Source organism: Vicugna pacos, chromosome X (assembly GCF_048564905.1).
Source record: "Vicugna pacos chromosome X, VicPac4, whole genome shotgun sequence".
Taxonomy (NCBI): domain Eukaryota; kingdom Metazoa; phylum Chordata; class Mammalia; order Artiodactyla; family Camelidae; genus Vicugna; species Vicugna pacos.
The window spans coordinates 16968163-16978323 of NC_133023.1; the positions used below are offsets into that span (position 1 = coordinate 16968163).

Below are 10161 nucleotides of genomic sequence, written 5' to 3' on the forward strand. Positions count from 1 at the left end.
ATATACGAAAAGCCCATAGCTAGCATCACAAATGGTGAAAAAGTAAAAGCTTTTTCTCAAAGACAATGATGCTTACTTTCACCACTTTTATTCAACAAAGTCCTACCCAGAACGATCAGGCAAGAAAAAGAAATAAAAGGCAACCAAATTGTTAAGGAAGTAGTAAAATCATTCTTGTTTTCAGATGACATGATCTTATATATAGAAAATCCTAAAGACACCATATAAAAATTGTTAGAACTAATAAACAAATACAGTAAAGTTGCAGGGTACAAAAGCAACATGAAGAAATTAGTTACACTAACTATGAACTAGCTGAAAGGAAATTAGGAAAATAATCCCAATTACAATAGCACCAAAAAGAATAAAATACTTAGGAATAAATTTGATTAAGGAGTTAAAAGACTTGTATATTGAAAATTACCAAAAAACTGATGAAAGAAATGAAAGAAGATACAAATACAAAATGGCATCCCGTGTTCATGGATTGGAAGACTTATAGTGTTAAAATGGCCATACTACCTAAAGTGATCTACGTATTCAGTGCAATCCCCATAAAAAAACCAATGGCATTTTTTGCAAAAATAGAAAAAAGTTCTAAAATTCATGTGGAACTATAATCAATTCAATCTCGGGAAAGAAGAACAAAACTGGAAGCATCAAACTTCCTGATTTTAAAATATATAACAAAGTCACAGTAATCAAAAAAGAATGGAACTGCCATAAAGATGGACACAATTGTGGTTATTATATACAATTTCGTATTTCTAAGGATTTAGATACATTATCACATGTAAAGACTTAGAATGATTTCAGATATAGGGTAAGCACACAGCAAGTGTATGCTATTATAATCACAGAATTGTCTTGAGGACTAAATCAGATTTTCAGTTTTTCCTTCATTCAAACACTTGCTATTGAGCACCTACAATGTACCAGGCACTGTTTTAGTCTCTGGGAACAGAATAGGAAATAAAAAAAGACAAAAACCCTTGCTCTCACACAACTCACCTTCAGCATGAACTTTCTTTGTACCAAATTACTATTTAAATGCTTCTCTCTTTCAATGCATGTAAATTCCTACTCAAATGAATATAAATTGCAATTCACCTTTTGGGTTGCAAGAAATGAAGCCAAGTGTGGACAGTGCAAATTACTATTCCATCCATGGACTTCTGCCATGTGTTAAACAGTATTTGTAGCATTTTCTGAATAATGACATGCTTCAGTCTTGCTCAGTATTGTTCTTGACACTCCCTCCCCTAAAAATCTACCATACCAACCCTGGTTCTCAAAATATATCCATATTGATTCAACTTCCAGCTTAACTGTATGGTTTTATATTACTCATCAATTATGTTGGGGCTCATTATCTTATCTTTGGAGAAATAATTAGGCTTATATAAACCTACAATGAAACATTTGAAAACTTACATTGATATGAAGAATATTCTCAATACTTTCTAAAAATTAAGTGAAATAGACGAACAATCTAGAAATTACAAGTGCCAAAAGTAACTCAAGAATAAGTAGAAAATATCCAAATATCGGTAATGTGTTAAGAAAGTGAATTTTAGGGAAAAAAGAAAAATATCCACTCCTATTTCATAAAACGTAACAAAGCCAGATGATTTGCAGGCAAATCTTTACTGAATATTCAGGAAACTTAACTCCTATCTTATACAAATATTTCAAAGAGTTAAAAAAGAGAAAGCTAATTATATCATTTGATGTGGTTAAGATACAACCTTAATAGCAAAACTGAACAAGGACAGTAAAAAAAAAAAAAACACAAAAAAAACATTGGTACAAAGATCCTAAACACATTTCTAGAAAAGGGAATTTGGGCTAGTGTGCTTAATTACTTGAGGTGCTAGAATATCACAGTTATTTGGTATTCCTTGTGCAAACAGATAGATAAGCCTCTCCTCACTATGTGCTACACTGTCCTCTGGGCATGAAAACAGGGCTTTTTCTACCCTGGTGTTTTACGGAGTGATCAGCCTATTTGACAATAACCCCTTAGAAGTAAACTGTCAAATGTGGGAACTGCTACCCTCCTGCAGCTCCACAATTCAATTAACCCCTCCCCTGATCTCCCCCGATTTTAGACTCACTAATTTTCCCAGCCTGAGTCAATTCCTGGAACTCTAACAGCTTATCTTCCTTAACCTGAACGCCAACTTCAAACCCTGACCCCTGACCCCAGCTCCTGACCCACACCATGTCCCCAGTCTTCTAATCTATCATCAATATCACATTTTCACACTAGACACCCATGGTGTAAAAATGGCCATAGTGCTAAGGTTTCTTTTTATGAAAACCAAAACCAAAACCAAAAACAACAAGAGAAAGGAACCCAGAGGCCACTGTTAAAGTTTTTTGTAAGGCTTAGTTATTCAAAATCCTCTAGGCTGACTCAGTTTCTAATTTTTTAATACAACAAATAAACAAACTAATCTCAAAGATGCTTTTTCTTGAAAGAGGTTTTTCCTCACATTTTTGACATCAACACAATTTTAAAGTAGCCTTTCAAAAGACTTTGATTTGAATGCTAAAACCTTGGTTTAAAGAAGAAATATAATGGTCTACAGTTCTTTATTTCTTGAACCTCATGCCAGTTACAGCAGACACTGTTAGTTGGTCTCCTCCATCTGATCTCATTCTTTTATTTTTTCTCAGTTTTGTTCAAGTATCTACTCTCCTCCACAGGGCCATGCGTTTTAGGAACCAGCCCCTAAAGATGGTTCTTGATTGGAATGACCCCATAGTGGTAGCACCCTTTTCTTTGCCTTGGACTTGAACTTATTGCATAATTCTGGTCAATTAAAGGTGAGAGGAAGTCTTCCAAGTGGCAAAGGGAATGTAACTTTGGGGGAAGTGATACTTGCTTTTCTTAAGAAGACCCAAGAAGGCCAAAGGATGTTTCTCTGGACATTGTTGGGATGTGATTCTGGAAACTGTGGCAGTTATCTTACTATTATGAGGGAAATTAGCCTAAGGACCTCCTTGAAACAGGAAAGATGGCAAAACAGATACTGGAAAAATGTGATTCTTAAAGGTGTCATTGAGCCTCTGAATTAACCAACCCTGGAGATGTCTTTTTGATGAATGAAATAAAACATTTCCTTACTTTCAAAATTTGAGTTTATTTCTGTTCTACTTGCAGTCAAAGACTGCAATTGATTGATACAGCAGTTTTAGAATGGAAATATTATTCTGCCTTCCTCGCTTCCTTTGTGCTTACAGATTATTGAGTTAATGATACATGTTTAGTTTTCAGGCAAGAATGTTTGATATAAAATATCTGAGTTTTCATTTAAGTGATTTTGTTTTTCTTCAACAATAGGATCAAGAATAAGAAATTGAGGTCCACACAGAAAGGCATGATTAATAACCTGGCCTCATGTTGGGCTGTCTCCACAAAGCAGGCCAGGGAAACTCCCCCTGGATAGTTCAGGTTTTATCTATTTCTTTCTCAGTAACTCACTATCAAAGACAGAATTCTTGATTAAAAAATAAAAATGGATTCTGTTGTGAAAAAGATCAGAGGCACTAGCTAAAAATGATGCCAGGAACATTCAAAACAAATGAACACTATTTAGACGTAGGTTCACCAGAAAAATATGAATAAAGAAGAGTTCAGCATGTTTATTCCCAACTTTTAAAAAGTTATAATGGAAAATAAAACCATTAAAGTAAGATCAAATTTAGAGCCTGCAGAACACCATCTTTTTTCACCTTGGCTTAGAACACTAAATCAAAAATGACAATTACTTTTGCCTGTGCTTATCTCAAAGACAGCCAAGTCATGTGACTGGATGTAAGCTTATTCACCCTCATGAATGTAAATCCAAGATTTAGAGATATTGTACTGTCTTATGCATTTGTCGTCTCTTTAGGTGGTAGTCTATTCAATTTAACAAATTCATACGTAATATCTACTGCATTCAAGTCTCTGTACTAAGTTTCTGAGGGGCAGGGAGGAGGATGGAAAGGAGGCAAAGACAAACAAAGCAATTGATGTGTGAGAAAGCCTGTTCAAAGTTGTCTGCAAAGTTAATTAGAATGTTAGTTTCTGATGCTCTTTAATGCTTATCTAAACAAGACATGAAAGGGCAAAGAGAAGTAAGAGGGTATCTTCAGCCTCAGAAGGAGGAAAATACTCCAAATAAAGATTGCACTTGAACCTGGGAAAAATATTTAGGGTTCCAGTAAGTAAAACTGGAGTGAGTTCTTTTCCCGTCTGAGGAAACAGGTGAAAAATTATAGTTGGGAAAAATATTCACCAGTGGGAAAATTTTAAAAACCTAATGTCCAATCTGTACCACAAACCAAAATCTCTAAGGAGGTAACCACACAGCAGGATTTTATAAAATCCTAAGTGATTTCAATGTGCAGCCAAGACCAAAATTCTTCTAAGGACCTCCCTGATCTAGCGCTACTCTCTCCTCGACACTTAGCACCCACCACTCCTATCACTCAGTGTGTTCCACACATATGGGCTTTCTTTCTGCTCCAGAATCAGCCTTTATTTTCTTTCTTCAGAGTTTCACATATGCTCCTCTCTCTGCTTATAATGTTTTTCCTCCCCAACACTCCTACACTGCCTAATTCTACTACTCTTCTAGGACTCAAATATTAATTCTATCAATTCTTCTGAAAGCATTCTTTTAAATTTTTTTAATTTATTATTTCACTGGGGAGATAATTAGGTTTATTTATTCTTAGAGGTGGTACTGGGAATTGAACCCAGGACCTCGTACATGCTAAGCATGCTAAACATGCTCTCTACCACTTGAGCTACACCCTCCCCCAAAAGCATGCTTAACTCTTGAATCAAAATTAGATCCTGCTGTTAAATACCCATAGTTTCCACTAGTTCTTTCTTAGTACTTAGCACAATTTAACATTATAAATGTATTTCTGTGATTGTTCAAGTTTCTTTTTTGCACCTAACTATAAGAACCATGACAGTGGGGAGTACGTGACTTTCATTCACTCTTTCAGCTGCAATTTCTAAAAACATGTTTAGTGGATAGTGGGTGTTGCAGTAAAACTTGTGGTATGAATTAATACACTAATGAATGCATGAAAGAATGAATTGGATATTTTAGGGCACTTGATGAGATATGCAAGCTATTAATTGTCGAATATATATAGAAGTTTTATTGGCGAGAACTTCCCTTTTCCTGTGTAAAAATATTACCCACCCCACCCCCTACTTCTTCACTCTCTCCTTTATTTATCTTCAGAGCATATCGCATCACTGACGTTTGATATTTATACACACACACACACAGCAACAGAGAAGGAGAGACTATTCCAGGTGGAAGAGACGACTACCACCTTAAGTGGAGACAAATGCACAACACATCTATCTATCTTTTATTTGTGTAACATCTGTCTCTTCCTATTAAAATTGTGAGGCCTACAAAAAAGGACCCTGTCTTTTGGTTTACTGCTGAATCTCCAGTATTCAGAACTGTGCTTGGCACATATTAGGTGCTCGGTAGGTATTCATTAAATAAATTATGTGCTGTGTGTGTGGTGTACTTGTCAGTCAGAGTGGCCAGTCACCCAGGTTTGCCTAGAACTGATACGGGACTTTCATTACTAAAACCTGGAAAATCCAGGCAAACTGGTAGTAGCTCGTCAGTTTAGACTGCGAATATGTTATTAGGGGTTGGGAAATTCAACTGGGAAAAAAGGAATCATAGAAAATCTTGGACTTACATGTGTAGATGTATTCTGGGGAAGGATGCTGATTAGACTATGGGAATAGCATACAGGATGGATTAGATGAGAAGAGTGGGGTGAGGGGAGAGGTTCTCTTGAATGTATTTTTTTAATAGCCCAAGAAATGGTGATGAGGACCCAAGCAAGTAAAAGGGGATAGAATGCAGAGGGGATTCACTGAGACACTAGATAAGCAATGACTGAAGGTCAAGGCTGAAGGAGAGAAGATTACTTGATGAGTAACTTCTGCCTTCTGCGATTGGGCTGGGAAGGGCAGTGAGATTTGGCAGCACTGCAGAAAACGGTATGATATTCATAGTTCTGTGAGGCTTGGTGATTTATCTGAGCTCTGAAAAATTGGAAGTGTCACACTGGCAATGTTAAAGAGTGACTCAGGTAACTGAGCAGGGCTGGGTAGAGATTTCCTTAGAGGCATTTACTTATCTATCTCTTTGCAATACATTGGATTCTGAGAAAGATATGCCTACTGACTGTGTGGGCTTTTCTTCCCTCTATGTTGCTGATTTATTCAAAGCAATTTCCCAGTGCCATTTCTAAAACAACTGAAATTCATTTTGTGATTTTTTTTTGGCAAAAAGAAAGGAGGATTATTTATATGACAGATATATTCAAAGAAACTACTGAAAAATGTCTTGTCCAAGAAGGTTATTTGGTTACCTGAATACTTTTAATGTCCTTTTCTTATGCACTACAACTTCAAATAAATCTGTGTGTGTCTGTGTGTGTGTGTAAGAGAGAGACAGAGAGGGAGGGAGAGAGAGAGATAAGGGAAAGGAAGGGAAGAGAATCCTCTCTTAACAAAAATGGATTCAGGTTGTCTGGCTAGTTTGTCTGTTGTTGCCTTCCTCCCTTACCAATTGGCTTCCTCTCAAAGTTGTATGTTTAGTTGAGAAAAATGACATTTCTACATAAGAAAACACTATTGTTTAAATAAAAGATATTCTGTACATGTGTACATGTATTTATGTATACATATATATGCATGTACATCTGAAAAGAGAAATGGAGAAGACGTGTCACATTTGAGTTTTCCAGATATGGAAGATTACATTAATGGTTCCAATTCTTCTTCCCTCTTTGATTCCAGGCCGTTTTCCACGGGACTCTGTAGTCCCACCTATTAAAATCTTTTTTCCTCACTCCTTTATTTTACATTAGATCATATGACTTGTTTTGGTTAATGGAATAATAGTAGAATTTATGTGTGCAAAGGCTAGACAGACTCTTTTATGATTGGGCTTACTCTCTTGTACTTCTGCTACTGTGAAAAAACACGTGGAGGTTAGCCTGTTAACCTCAGGAGGGGGACTGAAGATACACAGAGCAGAGCTGCCCCAGCAAAACCGCAACAGTCAGGCTCAGTCTAGATCCGCCAACCTACAGGCAACCTTCAGACATGTGAGAAAAAACTGCATATTAGCATATGCCACCCGGATATTTGTGGTTGGCTGTCATGCTTCATACTGCTGTAACATTTGACCACTCAAGAAAACTAGAGTGGTCTGAAGAGTTAATAATTTATATCAAACAAATAAAAATAGTTAACTCTAGATGTTCAGAGTTCATAGAAAAGAACAGAGTAAGAAGCAGTACTCTAGCTTTATTTTTATGTATTAATTGCATTTTATAGAAATGCAGGTAACTTCCAAAATGCACTTCTTGACAGCTTAGAGCATTACAAGTTCAATTTATTTATCTGGAGGAAAAAGTTATAGAAAAGGTTTTTGTGAAGGATTTTAATTTTAAAAAGAAAATAGGATGTTTGACAGCAAAATGCCTAAGAGCCAGTTCCCCATACATAATTAATTTGCTTACCAGGTATGTGTCAACAAAACCTCTATTGTATGTCAGCTAGGAATTTCCTTTTCTCCCTTCCATTTCCCTCCTTTCTAAGTTGATCCTCTCTAGAGTGTGGGTACCCCCAGAGTCATGAATTTCCAAGTAAATCATGTAAGTAAGTCTGGTATGTGTCAATAAGACCCTAAAGTGACAAAAATAAAAGCAGTGATGACTAAAGAAAAGATCAGGTGGTAAAAATAAAGAGAAAATGCCACTTACTGACCAATCCTCATTTCTTTTCATCAGTGCTTATAAGTCCCCCTGCTAATTTCAGCTTTATAATTCCTATAAGTCTTCCTAATCAATCCTTTTTGCTGCTAGTTTGGCCCCTTGTTTTTCTGTATCTTACTCTTCTTTAGTCCATATCTGAGACATAGAAACCATCCTATGAGGCTTAGAAACAGGGAGAAGATGAGTGCACCCATCCCTTGTAGCTGATATTGATGCATTTTTAGAATGGAACTCAAATTTACTTTCCTACAGATAGGTTAAAACTATTATCCATATACTCTTTGGCTATTTGTGCCTTAAGTCAGAAATTCAGAAGGTATAAAAATAACACGTTGACACTGAGATATTTTGTTTCTGGTATGCTATGAAAATGGTACCCAGAATACCGCAAAAACAAAGGTTGCAAAACGAGAAAAATAACAGCTTTCTGTAAAGATCCAGGTTACCTTCCCAAATAAACTGAGAGGTGCCCAGAGATCCAACATGTACCTCAGTCCCATGGGATTTCTCTATCACAATTACTTGAATGTTGAACAAAACTGAATGTTGATATGACCCAGTAATCCCACTCCTGGGCATTTTATGCTCCCAGGGATGGTTCCTGCCAACAAGAAATTCTGGTGATAGTTCCTGTCAGTGAACTGTTTTCCAAAGCAGTAGTTTGTTTAAGTATCTGTGATTTTTAGCAGCTTCATTTATCTTGGAGTGGCTTTTATCATCAGAATTTCTGGTGAGTCACAGTTCTGAAGACCTTTCAGATAAAGGAAACTCCTAGCATAGGGAATCCCCATATGCCATTCTTTTTTTTTTTTGTATGAATTTTTTAAAGTGAAGTATAGTTGATTTACAATATTGTGTTAGTTTCAGGGATAAAGCAAAGTGATTTAGTTATATATTTTTTCAGATTATTTCTCATTATAGATTATTATAGAATATTGAATATAGTTTCCTGTGTTATACAGGAAATCTTTGTTGCTTACCTATTTTATGTATAGTAGCTTGTATCTGTTAATCCCATACTCCTAATTTATCCCTATTCCCTTTTCCCCTTTGGTAACCATAAATTTGTTTTCTATGTCTGTGAGTCTGTTTCTGCTTGGTATATAGATTTATTTGTATTATTTTTTTTTAGATTCCCCATATAAAGTGATATCATATAATATTTGTTTTTATCTGTCTGACTTATTTCCCTTGGTATGATATTCTCTAGGTCCATCTATGTTGTTGCAAATGGCAGTATTTCGTTATTTTTATGGCTGTGTGTGTGTGTGTGTGTGTGTGTGTATACACATACACACCACATCTTCTTAAGCCAATTGTCAGTTGATGGGCACTTGGGTTGTTTCCATGTCTTAGCTACAGTAAACAGTGCTGCTGTGAACATTGGGGTGCATGTATCTTTTCTTAGAGTTTTTGTCCTTTCCAGAAAATGTCCAGGAGTGGGATTGCTGGATCATATGGTAGCTCTATTTTTAGTATTTTAAGGAACCTCCATACTGTTCTTCATAGTGGGTGGACCAATTTACATTCCCACCAACAGTGCAGAGGGTCCCCTTTTCTCCACACCTTCTCCAGAATTTATTATTTGTAGACTTAAAAAAAATTTATTATTATTTTTTAACATTTGCTGAGCCCTGCTCTATTTTATTTTTTGGAGGGGGGAGGTAATTAGGTTTATCAATTTAATTTTTTTTTAATGGAAGTGCTGGGGATTGAACCCAGGACCTTGTGCATGCGAAGCATACACTCTACCACTTGAGCTGTACACCTCCCCCCCCCCCAGACTTTTTGATGACAGCCATTCTGATGGGTGTGAGGTGATACCTCATTTAGTTTAGATTCGCGTTTTTCTAATAATTAGCAATGTTGAGCAACTTTTCATGTGTCTGTTGGCCATCTGTATGTCTTCTTTGGAAAAATGTCTATTTAGGTCTTCTGCACATTTTTTGATTGGGTTGTTTGGTTTTTTGATATTGAACTATATGAACTGTTTGTATATTTTGGATATTAACCCCTTGTTGGTCACATCGTTTGCAAATATTTTCTCCCATTCCCTACGATGTCTTTTTGTTCTGTTGATGGTCTCCTTTGCTGTTCTTTTCAGCTTGATTAGGTCCCATTTATTTATTTTTGCTTTTATTTCTTTTGCCTTGGGAGACTGATCTAAGGAAATATTGCTGATTTATGTCAGAGAATGTTTTGCCTATGTTCGCCTCTGGGGGTTTTATGGTGTCATAGCTTATATTTAGGTCTTCAGTTGCCGTATCACTCTGCCCTTTTCTGCATTTACCTATCACCATGAATGCTGTCAATTATTATTTGAGGTGAGGT

The 10161-nt window shown here is 36.2% G+C and overlaps 1 non-coding gene across 1 annotated transcript; it reads right to left on the reverse strand.

The window, feature by feature from the left end:
• Positions 1-9527: 9527 nt before the first annotated feature.
• Positions 9528-9602, reverse strand: TRNAA-CGC (transfer RNA alanine (anticodon CGC)). The gene has a single exon. It is a non-coding gene; the product is annotated as a tRNA-Ala (tRNA).
• Positions 9603-10161: the final 559 nt, after the last annotated feature.